At 37.3% G+C, this 23,455-nt stretch overlaps 1 long non-coding RNA gene across 1 annotated transcript in view; it reads right to left on the reverse strand.

Moving 5' to 3' along the window:
- LOC149268357 (uncharacterized) overlaps positions 1-23,455 on the reverse strand; it is a 123,461-nt gene that overhangs the window by 47,304 nt on the left and 52,702 nt on the right. The window lies entirely within an intron of this gene.

Consider the following 23,455-nt stretch of genomic DNA (forward strand, 5'->3'; position numbering starts at 1 on the left):
TATATATATATATTTTTTTTTTATTTATTTACAGATTTTTAGATATATTGAATAAGAGAGAGTATGAACTAGCCAATTTATTTAGCTTGAAAAGTGGATAAATATTTTAAACATAAAAAGTTAAATAATATTTTTGATTCAAAATTTTAGCCTAAAACTTTTATTATTTTCCAATTATTATATACAGAGATGTATATATCTATCTTTAAAACTGGCTTCATTAGTTACTTTTCAAACTACCGACGTGCATATAAATATTCAATAAAAACATTTTCCTTTATATAATTTAGCCTAAAGCTAAATTTCCATTTGCTCTTCATATGCTCCCCTTACCATACTGCTCAAGCCACCCTCGTTGCCTGCACTTCACTCGCTTATTTCATATCAATATTGACTTGAGCGCCAACTACAACAAAGAGGAAAAAAAATATTACAATTTACATTCGGATGTGTCGCCTTTGGCCAGATTTCCATTGCTCTTGGTCAGCTCACTCAAATCCATTAGCAAAGCAAAGAGATTGCAATAAGATCTCCGAAGTCCAAATATTATATAGTTTATACACACATATACATTCATATATATATATGTATACATATGTTGGTGTGTTACAATGCAAATCAGAGCCAAGCAGAAGCCAAAGTCAAGCGATAAAGCCAAAAGAGATGAAGAAATTGACAAGAAAAAGCAGCTGCTCAAAGAACCTGATGAAGCTGAAGCAAAAAAGAAAAAAAAAAATAAAAAGGAAAAATAAGAAGAAAAAAATGAAAGGATAAACAAACTATTCAGAGTGAAAGCCCCAACACATACACACACGCACACCCACACATGCTCACAGACACTTTCAAAGCAGATTCCCATATAAATTCCTGTTGGCTAAGATGTCAAATAGCGCGCCAGCCCATGAGCCAGCATTCTGGCAGAAGGGGCGTGGTAGGATGTGGGCAGCAGCATAAACAAGTTCTTTAGAGTAGATTGAAGTTATTTAATGTGGGCATATTTTGCATGGCTGCGCTGCAGGAGTCTCTCTGTGTGTGTGTGTGTGTGAGCATCTTTTAGAAATATGCCACACACACACACACACATACGCACACGCACACATAGACACAGGCACATGCATAGGACAAAGTCTTGCGTCTTGTAATTTTTTTCTTGCGCCAAAGTGTTGCGGCATTTGCTAGCTGTGTGTGTGTGAGTAGCTATGTGTGTGGTGTGCGTGTGTGTGTCTGCTGGGCATAGTGTGGGCATATTATGACAAGTATGGCTGACATTTGCCAGCAGCCGAGGCAGCTGCTGTTTAAAGCGCCGACCCATTGACCTCGGCTCAGCGCTAAGCACGTTTATCGTGCTCAGCTTATCTATGTATATATATATTACACACACACATACATATATAGATATGTCCAAGTATAGGTAGCGTAGCGGCATAATGTTAGCTGCGTGCTGCTCTCATGATTTTTACAGCATTTGTTGGCGCTGCGACAGGAAATGCCTTTAGTGATTTCCGCATGGGGCACGACACATATTGTCTGTCTGTCTATGTGTGTGTGTGTGTATATATATGGGTGTGCGTATTGTGTAATGTGTGTTTTCCGCTTTGCTTTCTACATGCCGCACACACATACAAATAGAAAGCGAGTTTAAAGCTTAAGCTCAAACGCCATCAAAAATTCATGGCTAAAAATGTAAACAAGACAACGATTTGCATGACTAGGGCAAGGGGGAGTGGCAGCGAGGGAGAGAGATAGCAACAGAGAAGGGAAATACAGGCGCAGAGCCTGATGTGGCTGCGTTCTAATTAAGGTGCCACTAAAGAGTCAGCGCTGCGAGCTGCTAGCGAGAGGCGGCCAAATGAGCAAAACAAAAATAGCGGCGCAAGTAGCTGCGCGAAAAAGGTGGCATAATTGGGCATACACGACTGTGTAATACCACGCAGAGCAACTATATGGATTTTGTGCATGTCCGTCTTGTTTTTTGTTTCATCTTTCTTTCTTTAAAGTTCTCTTAAATGAAACTCTTTACACGAAATTTTACATGTAGTGAAACAAAATACCTTCTTGAGCTTTAGAGTTTTTTGTTTTGTTCTTTGTTAAGGAATATCAGCACTTAAATTTGACAACTGCAGCTGTAAGGCAGTGAAAAATATGCCACGCCTTTAAGTGGTCAAATAAAAGTTGCCAATTAAATCTAAGCTATTCCATATATAATCTATATATATATAGTTATAATCATGACACTCTGATAGCCAATCTTATAGACAACCAAGGGAACATACCCCACAAACCAATATACTCTTCCTCTACAACAGCTGAACGAGTATATAAACAAACATAAACTAGTTACCAAGTTTTGGGTCTTATCAACAGTTAGCAAACCGTTAAAAGTTGCAAGTTGCAGTGAGCAGGTGCAACAACAAACGCAAGAGCAAGACAGCAACAACTTGAACACGAACAACAATTGCGCAAAGATATGCAACACACTCGCCCTACACTTGCCACACGCTGCATAAAAGAAGCAAAAAGCAACCCACAAAAACCTATATAGGGAATACACAAAGCCCAGACCTATAAAAAGGAAACTATAGCTGGCCCACATATATAGCGAATGATCAGCTTTATTTTATTAGCCCTTCGCAACAAGCTGCATTGACATTTGTCTTAAGGGAATCGCAGCAAATGCTCCTGCTCCTGCTACTCCTGCTGCTGCTGCTGCTACAGTAATGATATAAAAAATCGCATTTATGGAAGAGCTTATGTTTGAACAGTTTCGCATCGTTTATTTGGGGTATTCCTGTGTGAAGATAAAAGTAAAGAGATTACGCGACTTAAGCTCTATAATCATGTCAAGCATATTTGAATTTGGCTAAAGGGTATTTTCGTTCAACTGATTTGATTTAAGCGGCTCTTTAGCTGCTATGATAATTGATAACAATAATATTGAGAGATGCATAAATTTACTTTTCAAATTATATAAAGGGGATATGCGACATTCTGAGGTCCCATGAATGCCTCTGAAACTGTGGGCCAACTCTTCTAGCGAATGTGACAAAGACAAAACTTGAAACTTGAGTTAGGACAGCTGCATGACAAAAGCTGAATGCTACAAGACTCAATGCATCAATGCCAAAGACTGAATAATATAAATTCATTGCTCATGAAATAGAAAACATATACGGGATTCACAGAAATAGCTTTGATCTTCTAGCGAATTTATTGCAGAAGCTAAATGATTTGAGATTGCATGACAAAAGCTGAATGCTACGACGCTCCCCGATAACTATTTATCGATAACCATTTATCGATTTCGATAACTATGTATCGATTTCGATAACTATGTATCGATTTCGATAACTATGTATCGATTTCGATAACTATGTATCGATTTCGATAACTATGTATCGATTTCGATAACTATGTATCGATATAAATGACCAATTTGGGGATATTGATCATATTTGCGGAAAACCTGAGTTAAGGCAGCTGCATGATAAAAGCTGAATGCTACGCATGACAAAAGCTGATTGCTACGACACACCTCTGATGATTATTTATCGATTTCGGTAACTATTTATCGATATAAATGACCAATGACAATATTGCGTGAAACTTGAGTTAATGCAGCTGCATGACAAAAGATGAATGCTACGACACTCCTCGATGGCATTTTATCGATTTCGATAACTATTTATCGATTTCGATAACTATTTATCGATTTCGATAACTATTTATCGATTTCGATAACCATCTATCGATTTCGATAACTATTTATCGATTCCGATAACTGTTTATCGATATAAATGACGAATCTGGGGATATTGATCATATTTGCGTGAAACCTGAGTTAAGGCAGCTGCATGACAAAAGCTGAATGCTACGACACTCCTCGATAACAATTTATCGATTTCGATAACTATTTATCGATTTCGATAACTATTTATCGATTTCGATAACTATTTATCGATTTCGATAACTATTTATCAATATCTATGACAAATGTGGAAATATTGACAATTTGCATGAAATTTGAGTTAAGGCAGCTGCATGACAAAAGCTGAATGCTACGACACTCCTCGATGGCATTTTATCGATTTCGATAACTATTTATCGAATTCGAGAACTATTTATCGATTTCGATAACTATTTATCGATTTCGATAACTATTTATCGATATAAATGACGAATTTGGGGATATTGATCATATTTGCGTGAAACCTGAGTTAAGGCAGCTGCATGACAAAAGCTGAATGCTACGACACTCCTTCGATAACTGTTTATCGATATAAATGACGAATCTGGGGATATTGATCATATTTGCGTGAAACCTGAGTTAAGGCAGCTGCATGACAAAAGCTGAATGCTACGACACTCCTCGATAACTATTTATCGATTTCGATAACTATTTATCAATATCTATGACAAATGTGGAAATATTGATCAATTTGCATGAAATTTGAGTTAAGGCAGCTGCATGACAAAAGCTGAATGCTACGACACTCCTCGATGGCATTTTATCGATTTCGATAACTATTTATCGATTTCGATAACTATTTATTGATTTCGATAACTATTTATCGATTTCGATAACTGTTTATCGATTTCGATAATTATTTATCGATTTCGATAACTATTTATCGATATAAATGACGAATTTGGGGATATTGATCATATTTGCGTGAAACCTGAGTTAAGGCAGCTGCATGACAAAAGCTGAATGCTACGACACTCCTCGATAACCGTTTATCGATTTCGTAAACAGTTTATCGGTTTCTATAACTTTATATCAATTTCGATAACTATTTATCGATATCTATGAGAAATTTGGAAATATTGATCATATTTGCGTGAAACTTGAGTTAAGGCAGCTGCATGACAAAAGCTGAATGCTACGACACTCGGTGTAAGGTACTGAATACTATGGAAGCTTGTAGAGGAATTCATCCTCATTGCTCACGAAATAGAAAACATAATATGATTCACAAAAATATAAACTCTTAATTTAGGTTCCTAGTGAATTTATGCCAGAAACTAAATGTGTTGAGACTGCATGACATAAGCTGAATGATATGACATTCGACGGGTGGTATATTTATTAAACTTCCATATCATGATTATAACATTGAAATGTACAAGTGTCTAGTATTTGTAATACGCCTTTTACACTTCAAAGATGTTGCAGATATAATTTTATTACTGAATTTCCATAATGTTTTTAATCGATAACAAAATGAGATAAACTCGATATCCGCGCTGCGTATACAGCGACATTTGAAAAAAAAATTTGAAGTTTTTAGCTCTTATATCTGAAGTTTAAATTGAAATTGACATACGGACAGACAGACGGACAGGGCTAAATCGACTCAGCCCGTCGCTCTTATCAAGAATATATATACTTTATGGGGTCTGCCACGCCTCCTTCTGTCTGTTATATACATTTCAACGAAACCATTATACCCTGATTTCCCATTTTCAATGGGTTCAGGGTATAAAAACGTATGAGACCTCAGTTAAAAAGCCTCTTTGAAGACTTTTTTGTCAGTTCGCTATTTAATGATATTTATGCCTAAATACAAAATATCGTAATCTTCATTTATATACAAAATATTATGAAGCATACAATCTTTTATGCTCTTTCAGCATTACATAGAGAAAATTCGTAAACTTATGAGATATTACCGACAGCCCTTGTAAGTGAATTCAGTTTTATGTAAGCCCACTGTACATTTTATAACAATTACGAGTTGCGAGTCTCATTTAAGCTGCATGCAAAGAGCGCATCCTCCGCATCTACTTTAAGCCGGTATTAGCCATGTTTACAGCGCCAAAAAGCCGGCTAAGTGCCAAAAATGATGACAAAGTCATTAGGCTCCGTGAAGTGCGATATTATGTACAATATAATAGGGCTGCGTATATAACTTTTAAGAGCGCTCAACTTGCAACAGCGGCAGGCGGGGCAGGTGGAAGTAGGGTGAGCAGGGTGAGCTCGAGGAGCAGGAGGAGCGGGGGCAGCTGCACTTAAACGCAACTCTCACAGCTCGCAACTCTCTGCAGTTGTGAGCTGGTTTAGCGCACGGACTGAGAGACAGGCAGGGCAGACAAGGGCTTATCAGCTGCCACAGGGGTAACATTTTATTTGATACACTTGCCACAACAATTAGGTGGCGGAGGCACTGAGGGCTGACGAGGGACAGAGGCAACTTTAAGCGCCGGCTTTGGTGCTTGCTTTCGCCGCACTAAGTCAGACATTGAGCTACATTTTGATGAGTGTTTGCCGCTGGGGCAGTAAACGAGTTGTCATTATTAATGCCGAAGTAGCGAAGGCGAACCCACAGACCCCACCACCCCTCCCCGGCACAGACGCAACTCCACCCCATTCGTCAATAATGCCACAAAGTTGCGTCAGAGCTGCAAAAAGTGAAAATGGTTTTAGCAGTGCGTAGCAAGTGGATTGCGTATACGCAATGTGGTCGCATACAAATTACAGTGTGTGTGGGTGTGTTGGTGTGTGTTAGTCCCTTGGGCATGGCCACGTAATGCCCATGCTTCAGCTGAGTTGAGCCAAAATGCGAATCCTTTTGGTATTATTATGCGATTATTAGCCAATATTTTATTTGCTCTCATTTTTCTTACTTTCCCTCTCTCTGTCTATCTCTCTCTCTCTCTCTCTCTCTCTCTCGCTGTGTCGTTCTCTCTCTGCTGCCCTCCCGCCACTTTGACTTTTGGCTCATAAATTTTTATTTGCTGCAGCAAAGGGTTGTAAGCAGCCACCATTATGCTTGCTTTTAGCTTTTATTTGGTCATGTCGCAGACGTGCACAAGATGCGCCACACAGGGAAGGGGCAGAGGGCGGGTAGACGTCGTGGCTGCGGGGTAGAAATTTATGTGCGCAAATTGATTGCAAGTGCATAAAATGTATGCCAGTGCAAAGTCAGACTTTGGCTGTTTGGCCAAAAGCGAAAAGTTTTTGCCGAACCGCGCCCCAGCATAAACATAAAAACTGCCAAAAGGCTTTTAACAGCAAGCGGCGATTGGTCTCCACTGAGTTGGGTATAACGTATTCAACAAGACGTTTGTAATGCATTAACAATCAGCGCCGATAATCACACTTACAACTATTGAATTATTGAAGAATTGAAGTATTGAAGGGATAGATTCAAATAGGAGTTGAATTGGAATTGAGCTTGTATATGAGAAAATTATTGTAGCTCTACTCTTCCTGCTTATCAACAGTTATTATTCTAAGCAGATTTATTGCTGTTAAGCCTAATCATGCTATATTAATGCATAATTAACATTCAACAAGTCAAATTGCTGCTTAACTCTGGTTAAATGGTTAATAGAGTGTAAATATTGCTTTATAGATAAGGAGCGTTCCGAGAAACCGCAAAGCCTCAATAAGCTGTATCATTTGAATATAACTCTCAAATACCCTATAGAATAAGAATTATACACTATTTATTTATGCAAATTTATTTGAAGCACTTCTTAAAGATATATATATCATTTGAATAACACGATCAGATCAGATCAGTATATCTATATGGGAGACTAAGAACTTAGGAACATATTCCTAATGAATAATAGGGAATTTTAAATTCAAAAATAAATTAAGGTTAATTTCTTAATTATTATATTTCTAAAAATATTAATAAATAAATAAAAGAATAAATAAATATAATATATAATTATGTAATAATAATAAATAAATGTAAAAATAAAATAAAAAATATTTTATAAATTGTCAGCTTTATAATAAAATTACAGGATATCTTGCAGCTGAGCATTGTTTATTAGAGTTTCCAGTGGAAGCTTTTCAGTGAATTACATAAAATTTAATGCTAATTACATGATATCTTCAGATCAGGCAACATGCATATATGGAAATTTGATATATAACCTATATAAGAAAATTCCAGGGTATTTTGAGCATAGCAGTTATTACTAGAGAGTAGTTTTTACTACTTAATATAAGTCAAATTATTTAGCTGCTAGTCAAGCAATATGCTGTACTCTAATCAATTTTAGCCTAGTTTGCTACAGGGTATGAGCTAGTCTAGCAGCCGGTGCCCATAAATATGATCTGACTTCCAGGTGAATATCTATAGTTGGTTATGCTTGTTTAATGTTGATTGGCGTGCCAATAAAGCCAAAGCCGCAGACAAACAACAGAAGCAACTGCTGGGAAAATTTTGGGCGAGCAGCAGGAGATAAGGAAAAGCAGAGTGCAAAGGGCAGAGCGCAGAGGCGGACAGGGAGGTGCAAGTAGGGAAGGGTGGAGATAGAGCTTTCCGGCCGCAGTTTAGTTATTGGCAAGCTAACTTTAACTTGGCCACAAAACAATCAAAATTGTTGACCGCAATGCGCAGCGATTGGTGCCCAACGGTTTTTCGGTTTTGTGGTTAACTAAGAGGGAGAAAGGGAGACAGGGAAATGGATAGAGAGAGAGGGAGAGGGCGAGTAAAAGTGAGGGAAGGGCAGCGACAGAAGTGTGAGAGTTGCGGCGGGTGTTGCCAACCGATTTGCCGCTTGTTAGTTTGGCCAACACAGATAGAGAGAGAGAGAGAGAGAGAGAGAGAGGGAGAGAGACACAAACACACACACGCACAGAGATAGAGATATAGAACAAGACAACTGCTGCTTGGAAAATAATAAAACACAAACTTGTGGATGTAAAATATTGCCAGTAAAATGCAGAGCAATGGAGAGAGAGAGAGAGGGAGAGAGAGAGTGGAGAGGTGGAGAATTGTTGCAGTCAGTTTTATGTTTTATGTTTTGGAGCTGTCAGCTTTCAGCTTACAGCTACGTTCTGTATCAGTTGTCATTGGCAAATGTGGCTACGAAACGGAAAACTTGTTGTGGCTGTTGCTGCCCCAGCTGGTTGCAAGTTGCTGTTGCTGCTGCTGCAGCAATTGACACATTGAACGATGAGCTCTTGTTAATGCGGCTTTGCCAGAGCAACTGGCAGCAGCAGCCAACATAATTGCTAAGAACTGTATTAGAATATAGAAAGAGACAGAGATAGAGAAAGTGGAGAGGGAGGGAGGGAGGTAGAGGAGACATAGATATATCCTAGCACATTCCAAGTTTTGCATTTTGCCAAAATGTGCTCTCAAATGTAGGCAACATGCAACTAACAACTGGCAACGTGCAACTTATGAACATTTCGTGTTGCAAACCAAAAGAACCACAAAAACTATTATTGCAAAACTTGGCTCTGTGCAGTGCTTATGGCCAAAACGGCATTTGAACCAACTGAGAGCTTCAGGTGCTAAAGAGTTAATATAGCCAGACAGATACAGATGCGAGAGCAGACGAATGCATATTAATTTGTTTTCCAAAGCAAATTTATCCACATATTCCATAGACTGGCTTTGTAGTGCAATAATGAAGTAGCAAATGTGTGGGATGGAAATGGCCATAGTGAGAGTAAAAGAGAAAAGAGATAAGGGTAAATATTGTTCTAGAAATAGGATTAGAAATGATGATGTGGGGAATCGCTAGAGGGATATGTTCATATTAGGAAACAAAGGAAAGAAGTTAAGATAAAGGCAGATATGAGTGAAGGACCATGACAAAGAAAGGAGACCTCAGCAGTAGAAAGAAAGAGAGAGAAAGGGAAAAGAGGGAGGAAACTACAAGTTGTAGAAAAATGTATGAAATACTCTTCAAAAAACGATGACAATGAAGGAAGATGAGCAAATTGTCAAATTAAAAGAAAGAATAAGAGAGAAAGAATGAGAGAGAGAGAGGAGAGAGAGGGAGAAAGAGAGAGAGAGAGACAGAGAGATAGACATAAAAGAGTTACTTTAGAGTAAGTATAAAATTGAATGACAAATACAGTGACAGAACGAGAGGTGAGCGACGAATAATGAAAGAGAGAGAGGGAGAGTGAGGGAGAGACACGAATAAAGAGAGAGAGAGACGAATAAAGAGAGAGAGACGAATAGAAAGAAAAAGAGAGACGAATAGAGAGGTGTGAGAGGTGGGAGAGGGATACAAATAAATATTGAGATTCTTCAGATATCTATTGCTATGATGTGATACAGCACACGAGAGAGAGAGAGAGAGAGAGAGAAAGCCAGACCATAGTCAACTTAAAGCTCTACATTTATAGCGTAATTGCATATTGAATTCCATTTGGCAAACTAAAAGGGTAAAGAAAGCAATTTAAAGAGGGAATACGAAAAGAAAAACAAATTAACCGTTAGCATGCGCATTAAATTGTATTTTATCTCAATTAGCTGGCGTTGCTGTTCAAATGGCCAAAGTCATTAGACTGAGATTCAGTTGCAGACAATGAGGCAAGCGGCGTTTGGCAAGTGGCATACGGCATGTGGCATGCGGCATGTGGCATGCGGCATGTGGCAACAGAGCAAACATTGAACACAGTTGCTGTTGCAGTCCCAGCTCTAGGTAATTCCCCCGCTTTAGTTTCAGCTTTTGCGTAAGTATTTGCACATCAAATGATTTTTTATGCACGTTCATGAAACCGCAATGTGAGCATATTCGTTGCATTCGAGTGTTGGTCTAATCTGGCTTAAGATTAAAATTATATCCATTATAGACTTGAGGCTGAGGCTAGCTTGACTTACGATAGATCTATTATTCCCATCTAAATTTTACCCATTTTCGTGTGACGAACGAGCATTATGCCATCGCATACGCCCAACTGCAATGCATTGTCTATTTTTTCTTTTTGGCGTGTCTGTTTGGCAAAAGCTTTTTGTGAGCGGCTCTTTTTTTCGGCCAAGTGCAGGGCAAATGTTTGCGCAGGCTTTTAGTCCAACAATCGATTGCAGCAAAGCGCATTAGAAAGGCAGTCGAAATTAATTATATAATTAGCAGCGGGACAGTCTGGACAGCGCTGGGCAGAGCTTCATTTGTCAAATGCAAACAATTCAACAAACAGCTTGATGGCAATTTGAGTGAGCAGCAGCAGCAGCAGCAGCAAAAAAAAAAAAAAGTGTGTGTGGCATGTAATGAAAACTAACAAACATTTGGAAACCCAAACACACAAACACACACACCCACAGACACACACACACAAATATATATAAGACTGGCACACGGCACGTAGTCGGCTTGGCAGCTTTTGACAGCTGATGCTGATGACGGACGTGACAGCTGCACAATGGACGAACTGGACCCTAAATGCTAACGCCGCCAAAAAGTGGGCAGCCGAAATGAATACCGTATATTTTGAAATAAATGAATACGTTTCGTTGGGTAAAAAAATAAAAAAAAATTTTATATATATATAATATATATATATGAAAAAACAGAGCGAAATACAACAACACGCTAAAAGTTCAAATTGTTCTTAGTTTGTTGGTTAAACAGAAAAAAAAAAAATAAATAAATAATAAAAAAAAAAAAAAAATAAATAATAATAATAAAAAAAAAATATATATGTACAAATATACATATACATAGTCTGAAAAAAGAGAGTTGCCGTTTTGATACCCTCTAAGTAAAACTGTTAGAAGTAATTTACTGTCTTACTTTATAAGATATGAGGATCCGTATATGATATTTCATAGCACCTCAGTATGAAATTATGAAAAGGAAAATATGCTGTTATATGCAATGTAGCATATTAAAAGCAATAATATTTAGTAGAATCAAGACCGTAAAAGATCTAAGTAAACAAAATATTAAGCAATACGTGAATTAGTTTTTAATCATATTAACAACCTAATTTTTTTTTTGTTTGTATATTTATTTTAAACAACCTAATTAAATGTATTATTAAAAGAGAAAATATAATAAAAATATCTTACCAGCTTGAGCAAGCTGAATTCCTTACAAAATAAAAATGATATATTTATGTTTTAAAATATTCATAAAAAATATAATATTACAAAAAAAAAAAAAAAAAAAAAAAAAAAAATCTTTAGTTAAAAGATTTTTTTTTTAAATAAAAAAAAAATTACTGGAGTAATTTATTAAACATAAATATACGACCAATGGGCAATACGAAACTGGCTGAGCTAAACTGTTCCAGTTGGCCTTGCCAAAGCTCGTTATATGAAATTAAATTATACAAATATTTGAGCACAGGCTAAAACTAATATTTTTATATTCCAGGGTATCTAAGCTGTTAAGACCTGCACATAATATGATAATTTTATTTTTTACTTATTTTTTTGTTATTTCTTCAGTGTTTTTGTAGTTGAAAGATTACAGGCCCTTGGGTGTTAGGCTGACTACGTGAATACACAAATGAAAAGAAACAGAGATAGAGAGAGCGAAATTTGTGTGTATGCATATGTGACTGGGTGTGTATGTGTGTGTGTGTGTGCTCGCTGACCGGTCACAGGTGGTCAGTGGCAGCGGCAAGCAAATGATGTCAGCCATTACAATGCACGAGTCAAAAGTTGAATTTTAATCAAAAAGAAAAAAAATGAAGAGAAAGCGCAAAGAAAACTGAGCCCAGCAGCAGCTGTGTATTAGTGTGTGTGTGTGTGTGTGTGTGTGTGTTTGGAGGCTGGCATGATTAATGAGACATTGTTCAACATTTGCTTGACATGACCTACCTACCTATACACACACACACACACACACACACACACACACACACACACACACACAGACCGAATTGTCGCAGCTGGCACCAAAAAGTATGCAACATTTTTTTCGTTCACATTCCTTCTAACATTTCCCTTCAAACATTGTGCAATTTGTTCGAATGGCCTTGAGCGCTTGGTCAATTGTTCAATAATTGAAATTTATGAAATATGCGCTTAGCTGTGACCTTGCTGACCAGTATACCATGTCATGCTATAAAAAAAGAGGAGAAACAGACAGAGCGAGAGGGCAAGAAAGTGAAATTCAATGCGCAACAACAAATATTTAGCTAACCCCAATGTTTGAAAAGGCAAACGAGCAAACAAACAAGCAGGCAAATTGAAAAACAAGGCCTCATCTCAAATTTCCACACACACAGAGACATACACACACACACATCCGTTATTAAACTTTAATGTGTGTGTAATTTAAGTTTAACTTAGTTGGAAATAACAGCGAACGCCAGCTTCTGGCCTGGCCTGGTCCAAGTTTCTTTTTACATATCAATTTTATAGCCAAAGCTAAAATATAAGGAGTATATTGAGTAATATAGAATGAGCAATTGAACGACTTGAAGTTAGCCTGTAAAGAAGCGATTTAGTTCTTGAAGTCTGAGTGGAAAATTTGACAGAACTATCATATGGATAATTGGGATATATATATATATATTATATATATTTCTAGTTATTTATATTAATCATTTTTAATAGAGGAAATCACAAAGTTCCATGTTTAATATTTAATATGAAACTGCATATTTATTAAATATTTATGATTGTCTCGATCAGCGAAGTGAATTTTTCTCATCCGTTCATTCAACTCAATTTATGATCATCAATTTAGTACCTTCTGTCTTCATGATAGCCCATGCTACTCACACAATCCCACTTTTATAGGGTATACCAAAAACTGGGAAAAATGTAAACTTGAAAGATCATAAAATAGAGAATGAAACTGGAGCGACATAGTTTAAGGGCAAATCGAGCGAGTCTAGGTAGTGGCTGCTCCTGCTCCTGCTCCTATGGCTCCTGCTCCTGCTGCTGCGTCTGCTCCTGCTGCTGCTGTTCAATGTGAAAATCGAAGCTCGATAATTTATTTTGCTGCCATTCCAAGCGATTTCTCTCATGCGGCGTAGTACATTTATTACTTATGCTAAGGAGCAGCCAGGACCACAGACATCCTGTCTTCTCTCACTATATGTGTGCACGTGTGTGTGTGTGTGTGAATTCCCATGCATGCGGCTGGCAGCTGTGGGTGTTTTTTTTTTTTTTTTTTTTGGTAACTGAAAGTTGCATGCCTCGGATTATATATGAGTTCGATTATTTCAAGTTACGTTGCTTAAATGGCAGCCCGAGCAGGGGCAGTGCAGGGGCGCAGTCGAGGGGGGCCGAGGCGAGTAGACGGGCTGCAGCTACCAGCCAACATAAGGCATCAGGCAGCAGCGACCTTGTTGGGCATCTCATATACACATATACATATACATATACATACATATACATACATATATATAGATTGAATATTCGTTATATATGCCTTAATTTGTTTGCGTGTGCGCACTCGAGCGCGAAAACATTGCCAGCGAAATGGTTAAAAATTAATATTCGTCTGTTTCAGCTGGCATGCGGAGTGCTTAAATTTAACACAATTTTCAAAAGTTTTATATATGAGAGCTCCTTGCCCATATTTTTTTATATTATTTTTTTTTCCAATTTAATCACCCAAGTGCCTAGAGCTGCGGTCAGATTGCAATTTTATTTCGATCTTAATGAGATTTTCCGATTATACTTATCTCATTATTTTTAATGGGAATAGTTTTTGTTTTTTTTTTTATCAGCTGATTGACTAATTGATTAATTGATTGATTGAGAGTCGTTAACATATCTTTAATTATCTGCTATATATTTATATTAATGGCGTTACTTATACAGCTGCTTCCTTCTATAATGCTCTGCTTTTTCATTGATTATACAGATTGAATCATTCACTCATTCAGTGATTGATTGCTGAAGGTCATCATTGAAATGAATTTTGAGCTGCAGTCATGTTAAAGTTCTTGAGGTGGCAAACTCATTGAATTCAAGCCAATTCCATTGAAACTCATTTTTGGCCAGCTCTGGGAATCAAAGCAGCTACTCACCAAATGAAATAGACCAAAAACCTAGAGATGCAATCAATGCATTGCATAGGAGCTTAGCTCAAATGAAAGTGAAATGAAAGGAAACTTCAATAGCCAAAGGCGAGCACAGCTGTGCCCAATGGAGCAGATCCCAGCGCATTTACTCATCTCAAATACACATCAGCTCACATCAACTCACAGCAGCTCACAGCACTCTTTAAACACACTCGTGAGTCAAGGCTATACAGATTATTAAAATGTACAGAGCAGATGCTGGCACAAATATATAGAAATACATAAACATAATATATTATATACAATTATGTATATAATCATGTATGTATGTATATATGTGTATATAAATGAATGTATATATAGTCTAAAAGTATGGTAGAACCAAAGAAAAATCATTTATTTAATTATATCTCTTGTATATATGTATATAAAAAAACTCTCCTTTGCCCTATATAAGCTGTCAAGGTATATAAAAAGAGGCGTGGCCTGCCCTATCAAATATGTATACTCAATCTAGTTCCGTCTGTTCGCCTGACTGTCTGCCTGTCTAACTGTCCATCTCTATTTCCGTTTTTCCGTCTAGTTGCCCGTTTGTCTCTTTGCCAGTCTGTCCGCATGCGTTCTGTCAGTGTGTGTGTTCCCGTATGCCTCTGTGTATGTTCGTCCGTCCGTAAGTCCTTCCGTCAGTCTGCGTTTTCGTCTGCCTGGGCGTTCACTCGTCTGGCTGTCTGTCTGCCCGTCAGTCTATGTCCTCGTCTGGCCGTCTGCCCGTATTTTCGCTGCCTGTTCAGCAACCCATTTGACTACAAGTGCGATTTTCGCAATATATAAAAGTTAGAGACTTGAACTACACACATTCTGCTGTAGAATAGTTGACTTGGCATGATCTATAAGTCTATCAAAGAGCTGAAGCTGAAAGCAAGTGTTGACCTCGACCTGTATCTATTGAATATTATAGAAACTATATCCAAAGAATTGAAGTTTCCTTATATCCACCTCTTCGATTCAGTTGCATTTAGCAAGCAGCTCGTCGAATGATTCAAAGCAACTACTACACCAAGTTCTGGCATATTTTTAAACTACCCTCGCCATATATGTCTTAGCCTTTGTTTTTTATTACTTAGTTTTTCTACAGTTATTATTGACAGTTTGTGTACGGTTCGCTCAAAAAGTTAAAAGTGCGTCTAATGCTTGATTTTTTTTTATTTTTCAATATTTTTCTTTCATTTTTCATTTGAAAACATTTTTATGCACGTCAATGGGAAAGCTCATTAATATGCAAAACTTTTATGAGTGGAGTCTGTGTGATAGCTGGTGAAGGAGCATGTGTGTGTGCGTGTGTGCGTTTACTAGTTGCCCTTTGCATAGCCCCACTGTCTGTCTGCCCCTCTCTCTGTCTGTGTCCTAGCCTGTTGTTCTTTGCCTTTTTGTTGCTAGTAATTTCGCTCTTGGCCAGGTACAATTTTAATAGCATACTTTGCAGGGCAGCTTGGCAAGTGGGCGCATAACGGCGTTGCATCAATTTTCAAGTTTCGCTCGCATTTTAATGGACACGCTGCAGCCATTTGGCTGCTTTGAGCCAAACAAGCGTATAAATTTCATGGTCTTAGCGAAAAAGTTATGCCCATGGCCCAAAATGGACGCAAAAAAATGAAGAAGTAGGCAGGGAACGAAGCAAATGAGTGCGAGCGTGGGATACTTGCATACTTTTTGGTCATTAAGCATTTAGTGTAATGTAAATTTAATGTGCGCTAAAAAGCTTAATAACGATATCAAAAGGTATTATGATCGATTGCGTCAAACAGGTATGTCAACGCGCTATCATGGCAGCAGCAGCAGCAGCCAGCAGGAGCCAGCAGGAGCAGGAGCCAGCAGCAGTAGCTTCAGTAGTCGCAGCTGCCAGCCGGGCAATGCGTGGCATTTTTATGATGGTTATTAAAAATTGTCAAGCAATTTAACAGAGCAGCAGAAAATGAGAAAAAGAGAGAGAGAGAGAGTGAGAGAGAATAATAATTGAATTTCTATGCAAACTGTGCGATAATTTAAGAGGCAGTTAAAGCAGAACGTGTCTGGCATAAGCATCGAAACCAAAGACCAGGCTCATCAACTAATTGCCAAAAGCTGTGCACAAGCTGTGAAAGTCATGTAATGCAGACTTAAGGTATACACTAACTAACACACACACACAATCACACACACACATACATATTGAGTCTTGAATAAACTGAATGTTTGCACAGCTATTGCAAATATTTTGCAACAGTTTTTGATAAATACGAATACAGAGCACGAATTTGGGATGTGTTGCATAATTTGGCATGTGTAAGTGCAGCAAATATTGCATTTTTGCCTTACTTCGCATGCAGTCAATAATTCAATAGGCAAAAGTCAACAAAGCTTAACATTTTGGACTGAAAATCAAAACTTGTTAAAGATAAAAGCCAAAGACTTGTAATGCTAAGCACTTTAGTGTGTGGCAAGGGCTTGCGGAATATGAGGCAAACTTATTGAAAAAGTGACTGACGGTCTATATGGTATAGCTGTACAGGCTGTAAAGAGTTTTTAGTTTACATTTCATTGATTGAAAATGAGAGCTAAAATTAAGAAATCTATACTTTATATACAACATTTTCCATATATACCACATATACCATACATAATCCATATACACTATATATATTCTTTATAATAATGGATTGATAATAGATAAATATTAAATTATAAATTCATTTATTAATTTACATTTTAATTTTTATTTATTTTTTATATATATATATATATATTTTTTTTAGAGTACTCAGAGATATTTAATTTATTTATATTTAATTTATTTAGTTATTTTAAATATTTTTTTTATTTTATTTATTTTATTTTATTTTATTTTAATTTATTATTATTATTATTATTATTATTATTTTTTTTTTTTTTTTGAAGTAACCAGAGCATTTATTACTATAATGTTATCGATATTTATCTAAATTATGATAAATGATAAAAATTATGATGAGAATGTCCTCAACTAAAGAAGAGAATTCGAGCTGAGCGATTTCACAAAGTCAATTATCACAATATCTTAATTATATATTTTATATATGTATGTTCTATATTTTTTTTTTTCAGCCACTTAAAATTTACAACCTGCAATTACTTTTTCGCAGTGTAAGCTGAGTATCTTTTAGCTTTTGCCACAAAGTCTTCGAGTTGCCTTGCTTTCTTGCTACACGCTTGCAACCTTGTGCACGCACACTCGTGCGTATACGTGATTTATATACATTCCGGCCAGCCAATTTCGACAGACACACGCACACATATGCACAAAGAGACTGCACAATTGACTGTTTGATTGATTTAGTCAGACAAAGCATTTGATTGATTTGCCAACTTGCTGGCACAGTGAGCACTCGCCGAGACGTACAAAATGGACGAGTTCAACTCAAGTCGTGCACAAATTTTTGACATCAGCTAAGCGAACATAAAAAATGAAATAATTTTGTGGCAAACGAGTTAATGTGGGGGGAGTTCACATGGCTGGCAAGGCGCCTGCTCAGCTAATTAAATTGTGTAGCTGCTGCTGTCGCAGTTGTTGCAATCAGCCAAGCTGCCAGCTGCCAGCTGCCGACTGCTGGGCAGGTGAGCAGGTGAGCAGGTGAGCAGGTGGGCACATATACATAGACACATATGTATATATATTTGGTAAATGATGTGTCTGTTTAACTGCTTTGTGTTGCCCTGCTGCATGCCACACAAAGTGCCCTAATTTAGTTTATCCATTAGCAGAGCTGAGAGCTGAGAGCTGAGAGCCGAGAGCGAGCGCATCTAATGTCTGACAGCTAACCAAATGGGATGGCTGCCACAAGTGCACAAACAAGAAAAGCCAAAGCCAAAGCCAATTTCCAAGACTTAAATGCAAAATGCAAAATGCAAAATTACCAAATTCTGAGAACACAGCTCTCAAATGAAATCTTTGCCCTAATTGTGTGTATGATATGCACGATGCAGATGTTGTCTGGCAACAGCTTTGGCCAAATCAGGTCAAACTACTGGGACTGGGAGGAACGCCGTGCTATTTATATGCATACAATAAATATAATATGCAAATCTGATTAATTATCAGATAATTTCAATTAGCTGCGCTTGCCAGCTCAAGATTTACGTTTCGGATATTTCTGAATTCGCAAATAAATTTTGTTTACATTTCAATCGGCTCGAAGAAAACATTTGCTTCAATTAGGAAATAACTGAAATTTTAATTGGATGAGGGATGGGATAGCCAATATTTTACAGATGGTAGTTATCATTAGAGATGATATATAGATGATGATGATGTCATTTAGATGAATAGATGATAAATAAATATCTTTATACTCATTGAAATGTCCATGTGCTCCTTCCTTTGGAATTCGAATTGAATGTGTGCATGAAACCCACTATCGTATGTCTTATATTCTTTACAATTGGAACTGGGACTAGAAATCAGTGGTCGAATGAATAGTTTGAACTTTATTTAAGCCCGAAAAAAGACTTTAAATAGCGCAAGATCTTTGGACTAAGCCAGCCCAATTAGGGAATATATTCATATGAGCATCTGCACAAAGTAGATTAAAAAGAAGCAGCAGCAGTGGCAACTGCACAGATTTTGGCGCATGCAGCACAGGCAACGGGAAAGGCAAAGCAACAGCAAAGGCAACGGGAAAGCCAAAGGCAGAATAAATGATTTTCGTTATAATTAATTACGCAGCGCACTAAACAGGACAGTGGCAGAGGATCTGGCTGCCACGCCCTCAGACGCAGCTGCACAAAAACTCGCCTAAGCAGCTTAAGTAAGCAACAGCAGGGGCAGCAGTGGCAGCTGCGGCAGTTGCTGTGGCATGTGGCATGCGCTACAGTGGAAAAACAAATCATATCCAGCCGAATGAAATAAAAATGTGTTTTGTGCTCTGGTGCAGAAAATGGACATCAAAATGACAATGGCAAACGCTGTAAGCATTTCGAGCAGCATTCGAAGCAATAGCTACAACAACAACAACAACAACAGCTACAACAAACAATTGGCCAACAAATTAATGATGGCCCCACCATAAGCAGGAAGTTCGAGCGAAGTGGAAGTGAAGGCAACTACTAGAGGTTGCCCTGTAAAGTCAATAGGGGCAATGCTTCTCATTCTTAGCTCATTGGTGCATGGATAGAGTATACAAAAGTCGAATTAAACAGATATACTCTTTAGTCTTTGGCATATTTTTCTTCAAAAAACTCTTCTAAAAATATATATGGGAGCATGAGTAAATTATCAATAAAACCCAGAAGATATTAACAATAATTTATACATATAATTCAGCAATCAAATTTACTTCCTACTTTACTTACTCAAGTTCAAGATTTGAACAATAATCTATATATCTATATACATATGTATTTATGCTTCAAATTTCCTTCCAAAATGTACTCACTCAAGTTAATCTACCCGTTTTACTAGCTGCTAATGCTGACAGGGTACAACACAGTCTCTATAAAACAATGAACCGAATGCTGATGCTCTTAGCTTTTAGTCCGTTGGTTGCCAGCTTGATTAATTGTTTGCTCCACTGCCAATCTTCTCTGACTATGCGTGTGTGTGTGTGTGTGGGCTGTAGGCGTGGCATATATGCAGATATGCAAGGCATGCATACTTATTCACTTGATTCAATATGAAGTTATTGCCAAGATGCTCTTCGCATTCACATTCACACTCGCATTCACACTCACACTCACACCCATACCCACACTCGCATTCGCATTCTTTTCAGCTTTTGTCTCTCTCGCTCTCTCTCTTGTTTGTGTGTGCAGAGCTCTCACGTTTGAAAATTGAGCTCAAATGCACTTGCATATCAAATAGACGTAACGCCTACTGCATGACCACGCCCCACAAGTGCATTTCTTATGCGCTGAGTGGGTGTAGAGAAATGGGTATATTGATTGTTTTGGAAATGGAAGGCAGAGTGAGCTATTGGCAGATGTTATAATTCAGATGAAGTTCGCCATCTTGAGAGATCGCAAATGTTCATAGATGTTGGATACTAGCTTGACCCACAGTTTGACAGTCACTGTTCTTGGAATTAGCATATGAATCAATTAGATCACTTTTCTTACTATAGTTTCTGATGTTCGATAGAAGTTCTTGTATTGTATTATAAGCATATCTATTTATCTTACCGCTGAGCCACAATTATCTGTTAGACTTATAGCTCGCCCTTATATATTACATTATCTATTCCCGAGAATCTCAATATGATAGTACTTCGTATAAGTATAAGAAGCATCTTCAGAATACGCAGAAGATTTTGTTAATCTGTTCTTAACTCTGTCTTCAATTTACCTTGGATAATTTCAAAAAAATCTATTTCCATTTTCCCCTTCTCCCGCCACTTTGAGAGTAATTGCTCTACAGTTTTAGAGCCTCTTTCAATTAGATAGCTTTCCAACTTTCTTTAAAAACAGAGCAGCGCCTGGTCAGGCACACTTTGCCTGCAATGTTTTTCTACCTTGACTCTCCCTTTCACGCTCCCCCCCCCTCTCTCTCTCACTGTTTATCTCTATCCTACTCCGCTGGCAATAAAATTGAAGACGTACTGCAAAAGACGTTAGATATGTACAAATAAAATGCAAAAAGTTATGGCACAAAAGCACAAAAAAAATGCCAAGCGAAAATTCTCAACAAATAAAAGAAAAAAGGAGCAAAGCTGGAGTAAAGCAGAAGAAAAGAAGAACAGCAAAAATATTGCCAAGCATTTTCCAATAAATTTGCATAAGTTGCATTGCCGCAAACGTCGTCGTCGTCGTCGTCGTCATCGCCTGCAGTTGCCATTCCAATTTTATGACTGTATTTTTTCCCGCTCTCTTTTTCTCGGAATTTTCTTTTCTTCCTTTTTGTTGTTGTTGTTTTTGTTGTCATCTTCTTCTTTTTACCTTGGCTGCATTCTTGTAGGTGGTCTGCCTCGCGGCGTCAACGTGGCGAACTTTGTCCTGCCATCGGGCTTTGTCGATCGTGTTTTGCCTGTCTGTAAGTTATTGTTGTTTCAGTTGTTGTTGTTGTTGTTGCTTTTTACTTGCCTGACTAAAAAGCAGTTTCACTTTGAATACATCCTACTGGCAGTCCCCTCTCAATCCCCCCCCCCCCTCTCACTCACCCTCTCTCTCTCTCTGTATACATTGGGCATTATCATTGCAGCATTTTGGCAGCCAGTCTCTGTGCGCTCTGCAAAGGAAATACTTTGACCTGGCCACAGCCTTTTCCTGTTTGCAAGTATTTTAAAGCTTATATATATCTTTATATATCTAATAAACAGTTGCTATTGCTTTTGCAGTTGCAGTTGCTTTATGGTTCTTTAAACAGTTATTTGAACAGAGTCTATTGCATTAGTTTTGAGTCTCGTGTAGACAAAGCAAATGGGAGAGAGTTCAGTATTTATAATATGCACAAACATAGCGCATTCTCATGAAGGAGAAATGTTAACCATATTTAATATATACACAAATACTAAACTCTTCATATACCTTGTCTAAAAAATACTGGAAATCTTCAGTTATAGAGCTACGTTGAGCAGAGTTTTTATATATGGAAGTTTCTCTGTCGATTAAAGTTAATAAATAGATAAAGACAAAGATACTTAGCATTAAGTATTCAATTGCATTGAAGCATAAAGTGAATTATTTTTATTATTATATAATCTCTCGAAGAGCTACCAAAGCATTCCATTGCCATTAAGCAAATGGACTTCAACGCGTTAAATATATGCATATTTGACCTGCATAAATATAACTAAGAAAATATATAAATAAACTGCATAGACATTAAATACTTTAAATAGCTAAAAAATCAATCATTTATCTCACTTTTTGACTATTTACAATTCATTTCCAATTTGATTTAATTGAATGAACAAATTCAATTAATACAAGTTGATTGCATTTCACTTGACAATGCTCTTCAACACAAAAGTTCATTAAGCCCATTTCAAGTGTTTGTTCATATTTGACTTAGTTCTTTTGGAGTTTATTAAACTTGCTCTTGATTAAGTGAAGAAAAATTCACAATTTTCTATGAAAATAATTTTGGCTATAATTGACATTGTAATCAACAAGACTTGATTACTTATAAACTATCATCTACTGTCTGTTCCGTACATCCTAACTTACTGCTTACAGAGCTACAAAATCGCTGTAAAGTTACTTCAACTGTCCGAAACATTTGCTGCTAGTTAAACTAGATTCGCACACATTTCCTCAATATATCATTTTAAAAGAAATTTTTCCTCTCCCGATTCATATTTCTACACATTTTGCCATTAAAGTTCTAGCGCAAATGACAAATGCACAACTCGACGATTTTTACTTGACAAAAAAAAAAAAAAAAAAAAAAAAAAAAAAAAAAGGCTAAAAATCGTAGTTGTTGTTGTTGTTGTCGGTGCGTGGAAAAATTCGCAAGGTGTTCGCAAGGAATAAATAAAACAGACAACATTGCCGCAAGGGCCAAAGCCGCATAAACTTTGCCCACAATTGTTAGCAGCTGAAGCGGAAGCGAACAAAAGCATAAACCAAAATGGCTAAACATACACCCACACCTTCACACACACACATGCAGAGAATGTTTGAGCGTGTGTGTGTGTGAGGCATTCAGGGTCAGCACATTGAGGCTTGGCGAATTATAAATTTTCAATGAATTGACACTTAAGGTCATATTGAACTAAGCTTTTAATTTTGTCCACGTAGCCCGTGTGCGTGGGCGTC

The sequence above is a fragment of the Drosophila arizonae genome, chromosome 5 (assembly GCF_054131065.1).
Source record: "Drosophila arizonae isolate 15081-1271.41 chromosome 5, UAZ_ARI_1.0, whole genome shotgun sequence".
NCBI classification, from domain to species: domain Eukaryota; kingdom Metazoa; phylum Arthropoda; class Insecta; order Diptera; family Drosophilidae; genus Drosophila; species Drosophila arizonae.